The sequence below is a fragment of the Mustela nigripes genome, chromosome 3 (genome assembly GCF_022355385.1).
Source record: "Mustela nigripes isolate SB6536 chromosome 3, MUSNIG.SB6536, whole genome shotgun sequence".
Lineage (NCBI taxonomy): Eukaryota > Metazoa > Chordata > Mammalia > Carnivora > Mustelidae > Mustela > Mustela nigripes.
In genome coordinates, this window is record NC_081559.1 from 17,284,170 (window position 1) to 17,305,514 (window position 21,345).

Consider the following 21,345-nt stretch of genomic DNA (forward strand, 5'->3'; position numbering starts at 1 on the left):
ATGTATATATATATATACATGTATATATATATATATATATATATAACATGTATATATATATATATATATATATATCTTATTTAGTTTTAGAATTTGGGAGAAAATCTCCAGCTCTCCTTAAGGGTAAGCGGTATTTTCAGATGTTACAGAGAGCGTGTGCATAAGAAGGGGGGCAGAGGAAAAGGGAAAGAGAGAATCCTGAGCAGACTCCCAGCTGAGCACGGAGTCTGATGTGGGGCTCGATCTCACAACTCTAAGACCACAACCTGAGCCAAAATCAAGTCGGATGCTTAACGGACTGAGCCCCCAGATGTTACTTTCCTCAATGAACTCTTCTCACCAGCCTGCCACCTCAGTCTCAGTCAGGGTCACTGCTCTCTACGCTTTACTTATAACCTTTAGTTTTATATTTGAATACTTATTTGATAAATATCTCTCCTCCAGCACGCTGTAGTTTTTGCTTGCCTTTATACCTTCAGAGCCTAGCACAGGGCCCGGCAAATAGTAGAGCTGAATAATATTTATTACTGGCCAGAAGACGACTTAGTGACTTTCAATGGCATCTCAACAATAACTAACTAATAACTAACTAATAAATAACTAATTTTTATCTGAAAAGGCAAAGGTGAGTTTGAGGTGAGAATTTAAGTTCTTGATTATCATCAAATTCATTAGTTCCTGTGTTCAGTTTTTCTTTTTTATTAAAGATGGTAAAAGAAGGTTGAGTACTTAGGAAAACAAGCCTTACTACTGATGTGTTAAATCCGTTCAGCCAGTTAACTAGACAAGGCCTTTTGGTGGACAATGGGTCTTTCTTCCAGGGGAAGTGATGAAATTTTCCTCTAAAATCTTACCAAGAGCAACCTAGTTCACTATTAACCATATGGTTGTCTAATCATGTATTACTCATAATTAAAACCAGTTCACTTAACCACATGCAAAAGGAAGCAAGTCGCAGGCACACCTAATTATATAATAGCATTTAACACATTATGGCAATACCTAACATTTCCCACATACTTGTTAAGTATAACACAATACTAAGCCATTTTACATGCATTTTCACGTTTAATTCTCACAACAACACTGTGACGTACTACTGTTATTTCCATGAGGCAAAGCGAGGTTGGGTATTTAGCAATAGTGCTGAATCTCAGACAAGACCTCTGGGTCTGACTTCAGAGACTTCCTTCTTAACCCTTGCACACAACCTCTGTAGTAATGATCTGTGGATGTGTTTATCTCCCCTACTAAACTCGGAAAGCCTCAAGGACAAGGACCGTGCTTTACTCATCCTATGTGTCAAGCACAGAGCAGAGTGCAAAAATCATAACAGATGCTTGATAAAAGTTTAGTGAACGAAGGAGAAAGTGCTTTTTCAGTCACCAAAACTATAGTATGTTTACAATGGTTTTCATGTTAAATATAGTTGACTATATCGTGTATATTAAAAAAATACAGAAATCAAACAAATATTTATATAATAAAACGATTATATGTGTATACAAATATTGTACTGTTCTTATTAAATTAGTAAACAATATTTTCTGAAAAAAAATTTAAAAAACAAGATTTTCTGTTAAAGCATAAGAAACTGCCATTTTGTTAGGTCAAAAATGGTCAAGTGGGGGCGCCTGGGTGGCTCAGTGGGTTAAAAGCCTCTGCCTTAGGCTCAGGTCATGATCCCAGCATCCTGGGATCGAACCCCGAATCAGGCTCTCTGCTCAGCAGGGAGTCTGCTTCCTCCCCTCTCTCTCTCTCTGCCTGCCTCTCTAACTACTTGTAATCTCTGTCTATCAAATAAATAAATAAAATCTTTTAAAAAAATGGTCAAGTAAAATAATATAGGATTTTATAGAGTATAATATAATTTAAAAAACTATGTCAACTCTATATAATGAAGCAGAATACTCCATTGCCATATTTTTTTCCTACTCAAATGAAGTTTGTCCTTATAAACCTTCAAAAAGAAACTTTTATGAAAAATTAAGGAAGACATCTCTGTAATCACCTTGTTCTAACTCCAGTGATACAACTTTATATACAAATTGTTTTGCACGCCCTTGAAGACCATGTAGTCCTAACGAAAATTCAACCCCAAACATATTTATTAGACTTGACTTGACATTTTTTCTAAGCTGCCAGTTTGCATACTTCCTTTCAAAAATCCTTCTCCATGAAGTCTTCCCTTTTTTAGTAGCAACTCGGCCTTTATCCCAAGCCCTGATACACCCCCTAGTGTTCCTTAAACACTTTTGTAATGATTACATTACATGTGTTTGTAATGATCACTTTTTGTTGAATAATGAGGTCTTTTGCATGCAATTATGTAAAACATTGGAAATGGCAGAGTAAACCCAACTGATTCAGTTATACTAGATGACTGACTGGTTGACCATAGACAGTTCTTTAATAATTTTTTTTTGCATAAAAGAAAATGCAAAATTAGGGCTTCAGAGAGTAACCTTGGGAGCCATTTTAAGCACAATCGAAATCTGTTTGCTTCCTCATGATTCCTGAGGGAACACTATGACCTCTCCTCACTGAATTCTTTATGTGTGAAACTTTATGAAATGAATTACTTTCTTGGTTTCACCTCACTTGGAACTTTGTAATCATAAGTGTGCCTTTCGACAGTAATACCAACAAGGCCTCTGTGTTTGGTGTTCTAAAATGGCCGCCTAAACACTGATGGGCCTGAATCCTTTTCCTACGCTCTTCCACCTTCAGTTTTAAAAAGTACACTCAAGGGGCTCCTCGCTGGCTCAGCTGGTAGAGCGAGCGACTCTTGACCTTAGGAGTGTGAGTTTGAGCCCCATGTTGGCTGTAGAGAGGACTTAAAAAAAATAAAATCTTAAAATAAATAAAAGGTAAAAAAAAAAAAAAAAAAGTACACTCAAAAACAAAATTTCCACTTGGGAATCTCCTGGTCCCAGTTGGGATAGCCTGACTTTGAGCCCAGCTATTTTACCAGAATGGTTGAATTCCGAAATATTTCACACACCTGGGCCACACTGGTAATACAGGTTTCCAGGACTTAAGGGAGAACCTTCAATGCAGAATTGAGTTAGATGCGGATTCCCAAGGACAGTAGTCAGCAGTGTTGCTGAAGATAGTGAAAAACATCAAGTGTTACCTAAATATATTCCCACTGTAACCTGGAAACTTCCTGAGTGGACAGTGGACACAAACGGGATGGTTTTAAGCTTTAATTCAGGATTCACTGGGGTGTCTCCATTGACTGATGTGGAACCTACTGTGTTTGCCCACTAAATACATCACACGCGAGGAGAGTTCACCAAAGAGTATTTCCGGGGCCTCCCGGAGGTGAATTACACTTGTTAATTCCAAGTTTGCACTTCCAGGGCACCGAAACTCCCTCGGGTGTGGGGCCAGAGCCCAGGGCCCCTTGCCCTGCCAAAGCTGGGTGGAGCTTTGCCATGAAGTGATGGTAGTGGGACAGGAATTCTCTTTCATGGGTATTTTTTTCTTAGAGGGGATTCCAAATAGGGCTGCTGTGTCCTGACATTTTAGTGGAAACAGCTCTTTGTTTTTCACTTGCTGCTGCTCTCATACCCCTTCTCCTCTTGAGAGTCAAAGGTCTGTGCTCTCCCTCCTAGAAAGTTCTTCTGCAAGCTCCTCAGGCTGGGGAGGACTTCTGGTGGGTATACCCATCAGTTCCTCCATCAAGGCCAAATCTAGTCATCTCAATTCGGCTCATGATGGGACACGATACCCACCTCTCTCACTATCTCACTTCCTCTGTGAACTGTTAACTTGCATGTTCCTGTTCATGTCCCTTTCTCCCTTTCATGAACTCCACCTTCTGGAGGCACTCCATACCTCTAAACCTTTTTTTTTTTTTAAAGATTTTATATGAGAGAGCGAGTGAGCGAGCATGAAATCACAAGCAGCAGGGAGGGGCAAAGTGAGAGGGAAAAGCAGACTCCCACTGAACCAGGAGCCCCATGTGGGGCTTGAGCCCAGGGACCTGAGATCATGACCTGAGCCCAAGGCAGGGCTTAGCAACTGAGCCAGCCAGGCGCCCCACTTCTAAACCTTTTTAGTTTAGGGCTGGCTCAGTCAACAGAGCAAGTGACTCTTGATCTCAGGGTCCTGAGTTTGAGCCCCAGTAAACATAGAAAATCCTAAAAAAATAAACAAAGTTTTTTTAGTTTAATAATTTCATTCTGTCCCCCAAGCTGCACAACTTTAAGCTTACCGAGGGCAGGGAATATTCCTTTAAAATTCTTGTGTCTTCTACCACCAGACCTGAGGGTTCTGTCGGGATCTGTTTGACTGAATAAGACATGTACAGGGAACTTTTCTTAGTTAATGATAAACAAGTACCCTTCTCTCCCCCACGAAATGAAAAATAGTAGACTTCCAAATAAACAACCAAAATTTCCAGCCTCCATCTTCTTTTTTTAAGATTTTAATTTTTTTAAAAGTAATCTCTACTACGTGGGACTCAAACTTACAACCCTGAAATCAAGATCTTGGGGTCATGAGATGGAGCCCTGCCACATGCTCAGTACTCAGTAAGGAGTCTGCTTGTACTCCCCACCCACTGCCCTTCTGCCCCATCCCCCTTATGTGTGCACTCTCTGTCTCAAATAAATAAATAAATAAATAAATAAATAAAAATATTTTTTAAAGATTAAAAAAAGAAGTTGCATATTCTCCCAGCTGAGTCAGCCAGGCGCCTGCCCCCACCCCCGCCATCTTCCACATGGAGGTGACATGGAGTAAGATACAACAAAAGAATATTTAGACCGGTTGTTAAGTGCTAACACATTTTATTTATTTGATTTGGTGAATTCCTTTATCACAAACCAAATCTTTATTTGTGTGGGTCCTGCCAAGAGCTGTGTATGTAATATTGCATACTCTCGAGTTCGCATGGGCTAGTTGATTGTTGTTTTAACAATGAACAAGGGCCAGTGAGGCCAAGATCAGAAGGTTGGCTCTCCCCGGGGTCAGTTCCCTGCGTGCAGAGAAACCCTCCCACAGTCAAAGCCAAACCCTATTTAACATGTGCCTCCACCCTCTAATTAATCATCTGACCAATATATTAGTTTGGTTGAAGGGATAACTGCATAATTTCTAATAAAACGTTTGTGCCTAAATCATGTATACTTTGTTCCAACTGACACTATCGTCTTTAACAATGAAGAGTGTTTTCCATTGTATTTGAGTATCAATGGAATAATCAAAACATACTATAATAATTGAAGAATATGAAAAAACACTCTGAATGAAAGAGTTGTCTCAACTAAATTTTTTTGGTACCTACTATTTGTGCTAGATACCCATTATATATGTCACATTGAGAAACGACTTAACCAGAGATTTAAGAAGAGAAGCAGGCGGGGTACCTGGGTGGCTTAGTTGGTTAAACATCAGACTCTTGATCTCAGCTCAGGTCTCAATCTCACAGTCACAAGAGTTCAAGTCCCACATTGGGCATGGAGCTTACTTTAAAAAAAAAAAAAAAAAAAGGAGGTGGGAGGAGGTGGATTGTGGTGCAGGAAGAAAGCCTACCTCCTCAGATTTATTTTGGAGAAAGGGAAACTAAGGTCCAGAGAGTTTTTTCTGCCTCAAGCAATGAAAAAAAGCTAAAATCGGAGTTGGTATTACAATCCTGTAGTGACAGGCAAAATCAAACTAGTAATCGTAAAGATACTATGCAATCATAGATTTGAACATTGTCCAGTTTAAGAGAATGCTGTTAGTAATCTTCAATTAACTAGTTATGTTTTTTCTAGCTATTAAGATTTATACTATCAGTTTTTATTGTACTCTTGGCTTTCACTACTTTCATTAGAAGTTTTATGAGGCAGAAACATTTACTAAAGTTAATATCATCAAAGAAACCAGGTGAATTAGAACTGAAGAGCCCCCATGAGATCAAAAGATTTAACTTTTGTGGTTTTTGTGAAACTTAAGGACTGAAGAAAAAAATAGGAATTTTCAATATGGTAGAGTTTTTAAATGATAAAATTAATAGACTATTAGAGAAAGTTTAGGAAAAAAAGAAGAGATGTATCACATAAAGGGTCCAGCACACACCACTGTGGCACAAAAATTATTTTGAGAAGTCCCAAATAACTCAATTGTCATAAAGCCCTTCCTAGAAAGCAATCAGGGAAGGCTGACTCCTAACCAGAGATAAGAAGTCTTCACACCACACCTAAAGAGACAACAGTCACATCTATTCTTTTAAGGGCCCATTTATCTTCTAAAAAGTCATTTGTTTTCCCTTAAGTCTCCTTTCTTCCCCTCCTTTATCAAGATGGTATGTAAACCCCAAATTCTAACCACCTCTTTGAGTCACATTTTTCTCTGAACTCCCCTATGAATGTTAAGACAAATATGTGATTAAATATTTGGTCTTTTTTCTTACTAATGTGTCTCTAATGAGCTTAATTTGCAGAGCTTCAGAACTGAACCTAAGAGGATAGAGGAAAAGTTTTCTCTCTCAACATACCATCAGCTCAGCAACATAAAGTCACAAAACAACTGTTTCAATTGTCATATTTTCTTCAGTTTTTTTTCTACTGTGTTTACATTTTTTTTTAAGATTTTTAATTTATTTTTTTGTTTGACAAACAGAGATCACAAGTAGGCAGAGAGAGAGGAAGGGAAACAGGCCCCCCGCTGAGCGGAGGGCCCGATGTGGGGCTCAATCCCAGGAACCTGGGATCATGACCTGAGCCGAAGACAGAGGCTTTAACCCACTGAGCCACCCAGGCGCCCCTCAACTGTGTTTACTTTTCACTAGTAATAATTATTGTTAATATTATAAGCACCCATTCATGATATAACATAATCCTCCAAATTATGATTTCCTGATGCCTGCAAAATATTTCAATGGGATGCTAAGTTAAGGTTCCTTAACTGGCCTCTTACCATTGGATATATGCTAAATTATAAATAATTTAGAAAAAAAATTTTTAAGCATAAAGCTTTTCTCCTTTTGAAATTACTTCCATGGGTTATCTCCGACTGCTGCGGCCTTCGAAAAGGGAACGTTGACTTAAATATCCATTTCTGACAGATGACAATTAGCAGTAAAGTAACAGAAAATATGTTATAAATTAAATGCCTAACGTCTCCATAGAATCATAAAGACCATGAAAAAGACATAGACGGCATTTAGCATTTAGTGTTCGAAAGACGTACAAACATGAGGAGAATTTATTCAGTTACAGGAATTACTTTAACTAGATAGACACCCAGAGAAAGATCCCTTGGCATCTTTGTTTTTTTTTTTTTTTCTTCCCCCTACAAAACAAACCAAAAAATAGTGGTGGATTCTTTGAGCAACAAGTCTGTGGAAGCTTGGACTAAAAAGAGTTTCAGTGAAAACGGCCAATGTGAAAGAATAATTAATTGCTGGTGAAAGTTATCAACTTTTCATTTGGTTTTCATTAGCTTTCACTTGGAGGTAAGGATCAGCTATTAGACAGAAAGCAATTGGTGCTCAGTTATCTGCCTCCCAAAAGAACAATCAAGTTCAAGGAACCTTTTCTCCCGGCGATTTCCCTGCATTTAGCCATTTGTCCTTCATTAGGGGAACCCAGGTACCAATTATTCTCACAGGCAATTGATTATGAGATTTCAAAAATGCAGCAGCAACAAAGACCTGTTTGCTTTGACAAACCACAAGCCATTCATCTTTAAAAGAGGGGAAAAAACCAACCAAACCACATTACAGCTCCCTTTAGAACTTTGCCCCTACCTTGTCATCTAAGGAGGGCAAAATCAATTTTCATTTGAGAGCACCATTTCCTCCTACTAGTTTTCTCTAAGTGGCCTTTCCACAAATGATGTTTGATTATTTCTGAGTCACAACTACTTAAAATCCACATTTATGAGCTGTAATTTCCTAGGTAAAAGCCGAGGGAATTACTGAAAGTTCTTCGTGCCCCCCCCCCCCCCCCCCCCCCGCCACATCCTCGTGTTCTCTCTTTCCGCGTTGGAGGTTTTAATCGGCAGCTGTAGCAAGCCCGGTTGCGACCTTCCCTAAACACTCTGACAGGACCAAAAATAGGAATCTGCACACAGAAGCTTTTCCGAAACTATCAGGAGTCCTTTCCCTCGTTTGCTAGCTGGTAGTTTGTCAAAATACTGTTTTGTAAATAAATCATCTGCAGAAAATCCTCATCAGGTCAGCTGCAAATGTGTCAGTTGGAGAAAAACAAACAAGAAAAGCACTTACCAGTTAATTTACTTTGAGGAGAGAAGCTATTCTGATGCCTGGGTGTGACCTCCCGGCTCCAGAATGAAATGGAGGGTGGTTTTCAGAACCGCTCCGTTGGACACTCTTTCCCAGCCTCCTCATTTGGCTTTTATCTGGCTTTTGAAATGACACCGTAGAAGGCAAGGGATGTTCGGTTTCATTTGAATGTGGTTCTCCCCCTCCTCCACCATCCTCCATAAAAATTCATCATGTATTCCAGGGGAAAAGTAAGCAATGAACATCCTGCACAAATTAATTCTTTTGCTCAGCGTGTTTGTGTGTATAACCGAGGTTTGTTTTTTGAATGGAAACCATTGCTATTGGCTGCGGTGCCGCAGTCTGAAAAGTGATGGGGGGGGGGCACCAATCCGTCCTTTGTTTGGTGGGCTTTTTGCTTATGAAAAGTCAAGTTAAATGTCTTTCCAACGAGGGAATGAAAAGAACCTTAGAATGTCAAAGGACAGCTCTTCAATGGCACAGCAAATTCTGTAGTGCTCATTAGGAGAAAGATTTCACTCACTGGGTTTCGGGGTGTTTCTGAGAGTGAAGAATTGTAATCACACGTTAATTATGTCTTTTAGTTTTCATTTCTTTGCCTAGGTAGGTTGAGAGAGAACTCTCTGGGATCCGAGGCAATTAAAGGATTGATTTTTTTTTTTCTTTTTTTAATCCCTCATCTCCTCCTGGGGTTCTGGCAGATGTGAGCACATCTGTGTATCTGAAACAGGGCTCAGAATTCAGAAATTCACAGGATGAGAAACATGGAGGCTGAAGGTAAGCAAGCCTTGATGTGGTTAGCTTCTCGCTGCAGAGCTAACTTGATTTTTGTACGAACATCAGCTCTATCATGTGATATTGGAAATTGAACATTATTAGGTCATAAAACATGGTTAGGCCGGCTAATTGAACATCGTTAGGTGAGCTGGCAGAGAAACACACAATTTCGTATTTGACTGCAGGGTAAGTCGAATATGCCAGCCCAAAATACACCTCTTCGGCATAACGATTATTTTGAGCTGATTATTTTTAAGAAACGGCGGACACGGAACAAGCTCCGAAAACAGAATGCAAGTTGCCCTTTTGTGAGGGAAATCTATATTTATAAGGGAAATTAACATTAGAAAGGGGGCCTGTTACCAGAAAGAGAGCTATTACCAGGGATGACTTTTTCACCTGAGAGACTGATCTGCTCGGCAAGGCAACCTTTGTTTACCAAACATTGTCTCTTCTCACCTTCCCGAGAACTGGTTTCCGGTAAATGGCCTTCTCCTGCTTCCAGCCCCAGGCCCCTAGCCCGTTCCTTAGGTCTGGATGGTACGTAAGCCTCCATCTTCCGGGCTTTTCAGTCTCCTATTCTACTGGGGCTCCCTTATGTATGTAATTAAAATAGGTTTTTTTTTCCTCCTCCTGTTCATCTTTTGTTGTTGTTGTTTAACAGGAGGGGGTCTTAGCCAAGAACAGTGAAAGGTAGAGGGAAAATTATTTTTCCTCCCCTACATAACCAAATCTAGAAAATCTAAATCATTGCGTGGGGGCGGAGTGGGCTGGGGGCGGGGAGCAAAGAAGAGGAGCTCTGGGGGGGTCGGGTGCCCACACCTTTTCAAAATACAATATCCCTCAGCCCATAAGGACGTACACTCTTCTGCATTCACCTCCATTCCCTGATTCCACAGAAAATAAACCACAATTAACAATCTTTTCATAGTTCTTCTCAGTATTATCTGAGCACAGAGATGGTCCTTGAACAGAGACGGTAGTAGGGCGCTCTGTGGGAGACTCCTGTCTGGTCACCAGTTCCTACTCCTCTGTAGCAGCTGTATTGGGATTTGTTAATAATCACATGTAATTGTCTGTAATCACACCAGAGAACGATTTCATCCACAAAAGGCATTTTGAGGAGATTTTCAGGAAGTTTGGGTCACTTACCTAGCTCTGACTTATTTTTCAGTGGTAGGGGGGGTCGCACTGAGTAGCAAGGGAGAGAGAGAGAACGAGAGAGAGGAAGGACAGCCAGCATTTCCTGCGTACCGAGTGTAGTGTACGCACGGAAACCGAGGGAAGGGGAGCATTTTTTTAAGAGATTTTATTGTGGGGGCACCTGGGTGGCTCAGTCAGGTAGATATCTGCCGCCCACTGGGGTCACGAGCCTTGCATGGGGCTCCCTGCTGGGTGGGGAGCCCGCTTCTCCCTCTCCCACTGCTGCTCCCCCTTCTTGTGCTCACTCGCTGTCTCTCTCCCATGCTCTCTGTCTCACTCAAATCAATAAATAAAATCTTAAAAAAAAAAAAAACCAAAAGATTTTATTTAAAATAATCTCTACCCATCGTGGGGCTCCAGCTCACAACCGAGATCAGGAGTTGCACACTGCACTGACTGAGCCAGCCAGGTGTCCCAGTGTAACCATTTTTATTTTAAGGTTTTGGTTAGCACCCCAAATAACAGAATTGAAACATTTCCTTACTTATCTTTGACACTGGTCCCCCAAACTCAGGAACAATAGATCAAAATCTCTCAGCTAATGAACCCTATAGCTTGCTGTGCATTTGAAGGCCTCCCCTTGAACACTGTAAGGTATGCCTTACAGTTGATCCATCATTCAAAATTAGTTGCAGCTGCAAAGCTCAGAGGTCGTAGAGATAACTTAGTTGGCATCCCGGGCGTACAATAGTGCAGTGGACATCAGCCAAGACACTGGGTGTGTTGGTTAGCGGGTGACTTAGTTCACTGGAGACAGGTCAAGAGAACCTCTCCTGTAAGTTGCATAGTTGTTCAGTACTGGGCATTCTGACTCCAAACAGAGACTTGACCCGGGGTGGGTGGGTGGTGGGGGGCAGTTGGCTGGTTCTGTCAATAGAGCATGTGACTCTTGATGTCAGGGTCGTGAGTTCAAGCCCACGTTGGGCGTGGAGCCTACTGAATTAAAAAAAAAAAGAGAGAGAGAGACATAAGCATTAGACTATCTGTCTCTTTATGAGAAGAGATGTTTTCAGAATTGAGTGAATGGGAGGAAGGGGCAGGAATACCTTCAGCCAGATTCTAGGATTTCAGGATAGTTCCACCAGTCTCTAAATCATTGAAATTCTCTGAGGCCTGTTGGGGTCAGGATTTCAAGGGGTCCTATGTGTAAACAGGTTTGTAGGGCGAACTGAGCCCAGAGGAGAAGGTATCCAGTGCTTCTATCCTATTGTTTTGGGTAACAGTATGTCTCTCTCTAAAAGTAGCTTTTCGGGTGCCTGGGTGGGGTGTCTGGCTCCCTGCTTAGAGGGGAATCTGCTTCTCCCCTGGCCCCTCCTTCCCACTCATGTACGTGCTCTCTCTCTCTCTCTATCAAATAAATAAAATCTTAAAAAATAAAATAAAAGGAGCTTTTCTTCACGGATGCTTGGATTCCCTGTTAGAGAGTTATTCTTTGGAAGAGACTATATTTTAAAGGAAAACATTTGGAGCTCCTGGTGGCTCAGGTTATGTTGCTCTGAGCCCCCTGTGTGGAGGACAGTCTGCGTCTCCCTCTCCCAGTGCCCCTCCCCACTCGCAGCTCGTGCTCGCTCTCACTCACTCTCAAATAAATAAATAAAATCTTTTTAAAATTTTTAAAAAATAAAAAAAAAGCTTTGTATTAATCGAGTGAAGCTCTAATAGTTAGAATGGATCCAACAGTTTTAAGATAGTCATCCCCTGTTCCCACCCCAAACCCACCAGGAAAAAAAAAAAAAAAATGGGATCAGCAGTTTGGCCTCCCCTCTTTTTATATGATTAAGACCATTATTCTTCTTTCTCGTTTCTTCTGAAAATAGCCTATTTGCTTCAAACACTTGAATACTCCTGATGGTAGAACTTTTAGAAATAGATATTTTGGAAAATACAGTCCAGTCACATGGATTTTTGTTAATGATCATCCTTTCTAATCTTTTTATTGTCACTTGTTTAGTTAAAAGAAAAAGAAAAAGAAGAATGCAGCCTCCATGCTGGAAAAGAGATAAGGTACAAGCAGACATTTTCTTATTCAAGAAGCCGGTGTGTGAACAATGGGAAAACTTCACTTCTTTTCATTTTTTCCCCCCGGCTCTTGTCATACCGGGAGAAGAGGCTCGCTTTGTGTGAAGGCCCTTCCGAGGCCCGTCTCTTCAGGGTCAGAGATTAAACTTTGGGGCCTTTATTGGGTTGAACAGTGCGGCTGGAACCATGCAAAGCTTTTCCTAGACACTGAAACGGACTCCGGGGCGCAGACCAGGCTCTGGGAGGTCGCATGAGGGGCCGGCTAACCAGCCCGGACAGGGCGGCTTGCCCGCCACTTAATGCAGAACTTCTGAAAGGCCGTTGAGGACAAAGCCCATCTCCAAATTCTTGCTTTTAATTCTGTATGGCCCCTGCAAGGAATGGAGACTTGAGGATGCTCAGGAAGTCTGTTAGAGGATTTAGCTATACATCTTTTTAATTAAAATACACAAAGCTCTAATTACCTGCGGAAATGTGGGGACCAGCTTCTATTGTTATCTCTAATTTGAACGAACCTTCTCTTTTAATATGGCAAATGCCACATCAAATGAGAGCTCATCAGAAGGATTTAGACCGGTTTTCTTAACTACAAATCTCAGAGGCTTGGAGCCTGAAAGCTTTTGGAGGGCAGAGCAAACACCTCTCCAAAGGTTCCTGTGCCCGCAGCCGCAGGGAGGAAGGGGGCCTAGCAGGGCTCTGTTCTCTCCATCATCCTCACGGTTAATAATTTCTGGGGCAGAACTGCTCGCAGCAGTTGGAATAAGTATTTCCTCTTTTTGTAACCAAGGGAAGTAAATAACCTTTTAACTTACTGCCCTGGAAAAAGAAATGTGGTTTGCCAGTGGTTAAATAAATCTGCTGTATATCACTTAGTCAACAGGCATCTGGGTGACACCATCCTTGGTCCTCATTCAAGAGCAAGGACTGCTCTGGGAATTCAAGCCCCGCCCTGCTATCTACTCTAATGACGCTACTTTGCTCGTTAAACTGCTGATTATGGGTATGATGTAAGTGCATCTGTATTTTTCTAAAATGTCACATTTTGGGAAAGGAAAAGGATCAGAGAATAAAGCATATTTTCTCGACTTCTGTAACTGGTTCAATCACTATTTGCATTTTTCATTAGGAAATTGGTAGCCTAGGGGCGTACTGCAGCTGGAGACGTGTTTTGTTTGCGCTGCACAGTGTTTCCTAGAGTTTGAATTAATTTCCATCATTTAAAAATCAGGAGATCTCACACAGCCATCCTGATTATCATCTCATGAAAAAAAAAAAAAAAAAGGCCCGAACTGGTAACAATGAGCCTGCGTCCCGGAAGGATGCAGTTGCAGGTCCGCCCGCGTCCAGAACCGCCCGCGTCCAGAACCGCCCGCGCCGCGCACTTGGGGCCGAGCAGTGCTGCCGGTTCCATCCTTTTCCTCTGCACTCCTGACTCTTAGACAATAGCCCATCTGACCCTCCAGGAATTTGCTCTTTCAACCCTTGTGTTCCTTTCTAATTATTTTCCTGCTGAATTTCTTCAGTTTAGGAAAATGGAGTACACACAGAGAGAAGTCGTCAGGCAGTCATGTTTATTACAGGAGGAACGTGAGTGTGTGTGTGTGTAATAAAAACATGAATCCTCTGCATTTCCCTAGTAAAACCTGAATGCATTGTAAAATATAATGAAATGAACGAAACCAACTTGAGCTAGCTTAGCTGTGCAACGGCGGTATGCGGAAGGGGGTACACTGGGGCGCCGTCTGCCCAGGTGCGGGCAATAAAGGAGAGCCCGGTCTATAAGAAATTTAAAAACAATAATAAAATCAATTAAAGTTCTGGTTTTTTGTATGATCACCATGTGCCAGCAATTCTAAACAAGGTCAGTGATGAAATACTCCTCCCCTCAAAAAATCTTTTATGGGCTTGAGGTCTAAGCAGTTGCTTTGAAAACTAGGAGTTTTAATTTTGTATATACATTAAGTGTAGTGGGTTTTTTTGTGGGTTTTTTTTTTTCGTGTTTTTTGACACAGATCACAAGTAGGCATGGAGGAGAGGGGGAAGCAGGCTCCCGGCTGAACACAGAGCCCGATGCAGGGCTAGAACCAAGGACCCTGGGATCATGACCTGAGCTGAAGGCAGAGGCTTTAACCCACTGAGGCACCCAGGCGCCCTAATTTTGTGTTTATATATTTATATATATTTTTTATTTCACAAGGTGTTTCACATGAAACTTATTCTTACTTATTCTTATTTTAATTTTTGTTCCTTGTTTTTTAATAGAAAATATAGTTTACATGGAAGTTAATATAAAAAATTCCCTCTTGGAGACACACACCCTTCCACGTGTACCCTCTGCTGCTTTCTTTGGAGATTACGTTGGTAATGTTTCCAAATCATTGGTGGTTCATGTTCCCCCCTATAATATTACAAATGCTTGTATTTCAACTATGGATTTGAAACACACAGTGAAAACACATGGTAAAAATGAAGAAATGGAACTTAAATCATTTCGGTTTCTTCATCTCACTGTACCACTCGAAGTTTGTCCTTCTATTTAAAATGTGAAACAGGGCTCAGTGGCTCAGTGGGTTAAGCGACTGCCTTCAGCTCAGGTCTTGATCCCGGAGTCCTGGGATCGAGTCTCCCATCAGGCTCCCTGCTCCTTGGAGAGTCTGCTTCTCCCTCTGACTTTCTCCCCTCTCATGCTCTCTCTCACTGTCTGTCTCTCAAATAAATAAATAAAATCTTAAAAAAAATTTTTTTTATTTATGTATTTGACAGACAGAGATCACAAGTAGGCTGAGAAGCAGGCAGAGAGAGAGGAGGAAGCAGGCTCCCGGCTGAGCAGAGAGCCTGATGCGGGCTCGATCCCAGAACCCTGAGACCATGACCTGAGCTGAGGGCAGAGGCTTTAACCCACTGAGCCACCCACGTGCCCCAATAAATAATATCTTTTTTTAAAAAATGTGAAACAGTAAGATAAAAGGAGAGCTGCAAGGTGTGCTATTTTTTATTTGGCAAATGTAAATTTTAGTCCACAAACTTTTTTTTACTGAACTTGGATAGTATTTTTAAAATAGAAAATCATTTTTTTTTTAGAAAATCATTTTAAGAAAGATTTTATTTACTTATTTGAGAGAGAAAGGGAACACATGGGGTGGGGTGCAGAGGGAGAAGCAGACTCCCTGCTAAACAAGGAACCTGATACAGGGCTTGATCCCAAGACCCCAAGATCATGACCTGGGCTGTAGGAAGATGTTGTTTTTTTTGTTGTTGTTTTTGTTTTTAATTTTATTTATTTATTTGACAGAGATCACAAGTAGGTGGGGGGGGGTTTGGGGGGCAGTAAGCAGGCTCCCTGCTGAGCAGAGAGCCTGATGTGGCGCTCGATCTCAGGACATGACCTGAGCCGAAGGCAGAGGCTTTAACCCGCTGAGCCACCCAGGCACCCTGTAGGAAGATGTTTAACTGACTGAACCACCCAGGCACCCTTTGAAAATCATTTTTTTAAAGACTTCATTTTTTTGACAGAGAGAGAGAGATCACAAATAGGCAGGGAGGCAGGCAGAGAGAGGGAGGGAAGCAGGCTCCCCGCTGAGCAGAGAGTCCGATGTGGGGCTCGATCCCTGGACCCTGAGACCATGACCTGAGCCGAAGGCAGAAGCTTAACCTACTGAGCCACCCAGGCGCCTCTTGAAAATCATTTTTTTTAAATTGTTTTAAGGAAAAAAAAATTGTTTTAAGGGATGTCTGCCTGGCATGGAGCATGTGACCCTTGACAGTGGGGCTGTGAGTTTGGGCCCCACATTGACTATAGCATTACTTAAAAAATAAAATCCTCAAAGCATAAATAAAATGTTAGAAAAATTGTTTGAAAACAATTTTTGAGAGACTGATTCAAAAAGTAAAAGCATTACGGCATTAATTGTACCTTCTGTAGACAGATATGTTTCATTAAAATTCAATCATTAACTGCTGCTGTAGGAGAGGAAAAGTGTGTTTTTCTCCTATCCTTTTAAGTGGGGCCCTTGTAACAAAACACAGATTATCAAGAGAAAAGCATACAAATTTATTTAATATAAATTTTACATGACCATGGAGGTCTTCATAAGGAAATGAAGACCTGAAGAGTGTTTTATGCCAGGGTTGGTGAAGAATGAAAAGTTGTGAAAAAATACGGTAGGACAAAGAAGGTTCTGAACTAAGTGTATAAACTGGCGGACCAGCCAGGCCTGTTTGTTCAGATTCTTCCCGGCATCGTGCTGTGGATGGACGGACACTCCTTTCCTCAGGTGGATAGGGAGGCCACCGCGCACACGAGGGTTTTAGGACGGCTTTAGGAGAAGGTCAGAAGGCTGTTCCTGCACACGTTCTTTCTCAAAACCCTTCAAGATTAAAATAGTCACAGGTCAAGGTGCCATATTGAGGGGTAGCCTGTCCTGAGCCTGGTCACTGGATAATTATGTGCATAAAATATTATTATGTCAGCCTGCAACCAGGGGGTGTATGGCCCAGTTGTTAGACAGATACAAAAAGAAGCGAGAGTGCCCTAGTGACTCAGCTGCTTAAGTGTCTGACTCTTGATTTCAAGTCATGATCTCTGGGTTCTGGGATCAAGCCCTGCATTGGGCGCCACACTCAGTGTGGAGTCTGCTTGGGTTTCTCTCTGTGCTCTCTCTATCTCTCTCTAAAATAAGTAAATAAAATCTTAAAAAAAAAAAAAAAAAAGGAAGCAGTTAGGCTTGGGAACGTATATACCATTTTATTTATTTATTTATTTATTTATTTATTTATTTTTAAAAAAGATTTTATTTATTTATTTGACAGACAGAGATCTACAAGTAGGCAGAGAGGCAGGGAGAGAGAGAGGAGGAAGCAGACTCCCCGCTGAGCAGAGAGCCTGATGCGGGGCTCGATCCCAGAACCCTGAGATCATGACCTGAGCCGAAGGCAGAGGCTCTAACCCACTGAGCCACCCAGGCTCCCCCGTATATACCATTTTAACAAAGGTTGTTACATTACAGAGAAGCAATGGACAAAAGAAAAGGGGGAGGTGGGCTTCTTCTTCTTCTTCTTTTTTTTTTTTTAATATTTTATTCATTTATTTGACAGAGAGAAACACAGTGAGAGACAGAACACAAGCAGGGGGAGTGGGAGAGGGAGCCTGACACAGAGCTGAATCCCAGGATCCTGGGATCATGACCAGAGCCGAAGACAGATGCTTAACAACTGAATCACCCTAGAAGGTGGGCTTCTAGGGGTGCTAAATCTGGGGAAGTCGACAAGGAAATATATGATAGATAAGGGTTGTTTCATAAGTGCTATGGTCTGAATGTCTGTGTCCCCACCAAAATTCATGTGATAAATCCTAACCCCCAAAAGTGATAATATTAGGAGAGGGGGGCCTTTGAGAGGCCTTCTGCTTCCTGAATGGGATTCATGTTCTTATCAAAGACCAACAGAGAGCTCCCTGCCCCTGCTACTGCATGAGGACATAGGGAGAAAGTGCACTTGTGGTCAGAACGGAACCGTGTTGGCACCTGCTTTGGATATCCCAGCCTCTAGAACTGTGAGAAATCAATTTCCATTGTTTAAACACTCCCCAGGTTGTGGTATTGTCTTACACAAGCCTGAATGGACTAAGGCAGTAAGGTTTGTGATGCAGACTCAAGTTAGTGCCATCACACATGATAAGAAGTCTTCTCCTCTTCCTGATACAGAGGGGAGACCGCTTTTCAAGTGAGAAGTCACTTATGACCTCCTTTGGGGACGAAGGAGGAAGAGCAGAGAATTCCCTCTGGGTCTGCTCGTTATTTATTTATCTCTCTGTCTTTTCCTTCCTTCCTTCCTTCCTTCCTTTCTTCATTTCTTAGATTTTATTCATTTATTTAAGAGAGAGAGAGAGAGAGCCCATGAACAGTGGGAGGGGCGGAGGAGAGGGAGAAACAGACTCCCTGCTGAGCAGAGAGCTCAGTGTGGGGCTGGATCCCAGACTCTGGGATCATGACCTGAGCCAATGGCAGATGCTTAACCGACTGAGCCATCCAGGTACCCCATGGGTCTGCTGTTTCCTTATTGCTTTCAGGTTAAAATAATCCTTATGCCAAAGTGGCATATTTGGGGAGGGGGGGTGCATAAGTTTCACTAACCTCATGGACTCAGCAAGATGTATTGAGAATCACTGGGCTTATTCTGTTGTTGGAGCTCTTTGCACTGATTTTTCAACACTTTTTCTCTCTTTTTTTTAAAATTTGTGGTTAAAAAAACACGTAACACAAAATTGACAAGATTAACCGGTTTTATATACGCAATTCAATAGTTTAGGATTCACACTGTCATGACATAGTTCTCCAAAAATTTTCCCCTTTTTCTTTCCTTCGAAGTGTAGTTGACACATAGTGTTACGTTAGTTCCAGGTGTACAACACAGTGATTCAGCAAGTCTAGGCGTATGCTCTGCTCCGCTCAAGTGTCACTCCCGTCTGTCACCGTGCCACACTGTGACAGCGTCACTATGTTCCCTAGGCTGTGACTTTTATCCCTGTGACTTCTTCATCCCGTGACCGGAAGCCTCTACTTCCCGCTCCCCTTCATCCTCTTTGCCCATCTTCTCCCCTCCCCCTCTCTGGCAACCACCAGTTTGTTCTTCGTATTTATGAGTCTGTTTCTGCTTTTTTGTTGTTTGTTCATTTGTGGTATTTTCTAGGTTCACATGTAAATAAAATCAGATGGTATTTGTCTTTCTCTGTCTGACTTATTTCACTTAGCGTAATATCCTCAGGTCCATCCATGTTGTCACAAATGATAAGATTTCATTCTTTTTTTATGGCTGAGTAATATTCATATATCTATATCTATATCTATATCACGTCTCTTTTATCCATTCATCTATTGATGGACACTTAAGTTCTCCCTTATCTTGGCTATTGTAAATAATATGGCACTAAGCATAGGGGTACATATATCTTTTCAAATTTGTCTTTTCATTTGCTTTGGTTAAATACTCCATGGTGGAAAAGAACTTTTAAATCTTCCAAATATGCAACTCTATAACCCATTACAGAACTGAATTTTTAAAAGACATTTCAAAAAGGGGCACCTGGCTGACATGTTACTCTTGACTTTGGGGTCATGAATTCAAGCCCCACGTAGGGCGTAGAAATTGCTTTAAAAAGGTTTTTTTTTTTTTTTTTTTTAAAGGCATTTCGGGGGGCGCCTGGGTGGCTCATTGGGTTAAAGCCTCTGCCTTCAGCTCAGGTCATGATCTCAGGGTCCTGGGATCGAGCCCCACATCGGGCTCTCTGCTCCGCGGGGAGCCTGCCTCCGCCTCTCTCTCTGCCAGCCTCTCTGCCTTCTTGTGATCTCAAATAAATAAATAAAATCTTAATAAAAAAAAAAAAGAAATAAAAGGCATTTCAGTGGACAGGTTAGGCAGAGAAGGGCCCTCGGGGTAAGTAACCAGCATGAAGAGAGGCAGGGTGAGAGGCAACCTCAGCCGCAGTGTGCATGGAGAGAAGGAGGTCGTCGGGTCCTGGCTGGGGCAGCCCGATGTGCTGGGAGAGTAGGAGGTCCAGGTGGAGTTCCTAGAGAGGCCAGAAAGGGGCTCAGGCCATTATTTTTACCATAGTCTTTGAAGATGCTTGGTATCCTTGGACTGAAACTAACCGTGGAATGAGTTATCAGCTGCTTTGTTTAAGCTTTATTGCTCTGTAGTCAAGGTCATGTCGCAATACCTTCCACCCACCCATTTGAAGTAACTGCCAAACTATTAACTTTTTTTTTTTCTTCTTCAGTTAAAGAAGCAGAACACTGGGGCGCCTGGATGGCTCAGTCAGTTGAGCATCCGACTCTAGATAACGGTTCAGGTCATAAGCTCAGGGTCGCAGAATCGAGTCCCCTGGCTGGCAGCTGGCTGGTGGGCTCGGCACTCAGCAGGGAGTCTGCTTCTTTCCTTCTCCCTCTCCATGGGCTCCTCCCCCTCACATGCATGCCAGTGCTTTCTCTTTCAAATAAATAAATAAATGTTAAATAAAAAGTAGAATAATTTGCTTACCATAGAATTTTCAGAAAATAGCAAAGAACGTAAAATGATAATTAAAATCATCCCAATATTCACCATTTATGGAACCAAACCCATGATGTTTTAGCATATTTTTAAACGTTAATTAGTTTGTTAATTAATGAATTAATTGAGTTTTGTAAGTAATCTCTACCCCCAGGGTAGGGCTTGAATTCACCACCCTGAGACCAAGACCTGAGCTGAGAGGAAGAGTTAGACGCTTAACTGACTGAGCCACCCAAGGGACCCCCAAAACATATTTTTAATGACAGATGTCCTTTAAGGCATTTTAAGAAGTGGCAATTTTATTGTCATCCTAAAACACAAAAGTTGTGATGCTGTCTTCAAAGCAATTCCTGGTATCTTAAATGAAATAATGCCTATCAAGCTGGATCCCAAAACACATTTATGAAATACTGAAGTGAAATATAAAATCCTGGCATAGGGGGAAAAAAAACCCCACAAAACCCTAACACAGGCTGCAATTTAAGCAAATGGAAACAGAATCTGGTACTTTCTCTGTCAACAAATAACTCAGAAAGCTTTTCTATAAAATTAAATAATGATGTGATGTGTTATCCACTACATTTGTAGCAGCATAATTACAATAATGAGACACATTTAATATAATGAGGCTCCGTATTTTAGAAATGCTAAGTCACGCCAAGCATGCTATTTGGTGTTGCCTAGTTATTAAACCATTTAATATTTCCATTTAAATTTTATGAGGTCTAGGAAGCAAAGTGAGAAGAGATTTTGTTGAATTATAAGCATATTAGATGGAAAAATGAAAGCTTCTCCTGCATTCTCCAGAGTCAGTTAGCAACAGAGTTGTAAGTTTACAGCTTCAGTGAGAGTCCAGGAACGCTCGCCAACGAATACAAATTTATGGCATTTTAAAGAGCATACTTAATATTTTATTTTCTTTCCTGTCATTTCAGTTATCAAAGTGTTGCAGTAAATGTCACCCTTGGAACCTCACCTGGAAAACTGCCCTCAAGTCATTATGGTACCAGGACACATAAGGATGGTTAATGCAAAGAGCAGGGCACACGTAGCCAAAA

At 41.5% G+C, this 21,345-nt stretch overlaps 1 protein-coding gene across 3 annotated transcripts in view; it reads right to left on the reverse strand.

The window, feature by feature from the left end:
- Positions 1 to 8,448, reverse strand: part of CMKLR2 (chemerin chemokine-like receptor 2) — a 50,252-nt gene extending 41,804 nt beyond the window's left edge. Inside the window, exons 1-3 of one of the 3 annotated variants that reach the window (XM_059392646.1) lie at positions 8,225 to 8,448; positions 5,379 to 5,478; positions 4,223 to 4,299 (exon numbers count right to left, since the gene is read on the reverse strand). The gene's annotated coding sequence lies outside the window, so the exon portion shown is untranslated. The remainder of the gene's footprint in view (positions 1 to 4,222; positions 4,300 to 5,378; positions 5,479 to 8,224) is intronic. The other 2 variants (XM_059392644.1, XM_059392648.1) reach the window with 2 other exon arrangements.
- Between the last annotated feature and the right edge of the window lie 12,897 nt (positions 8,449 to 21,345).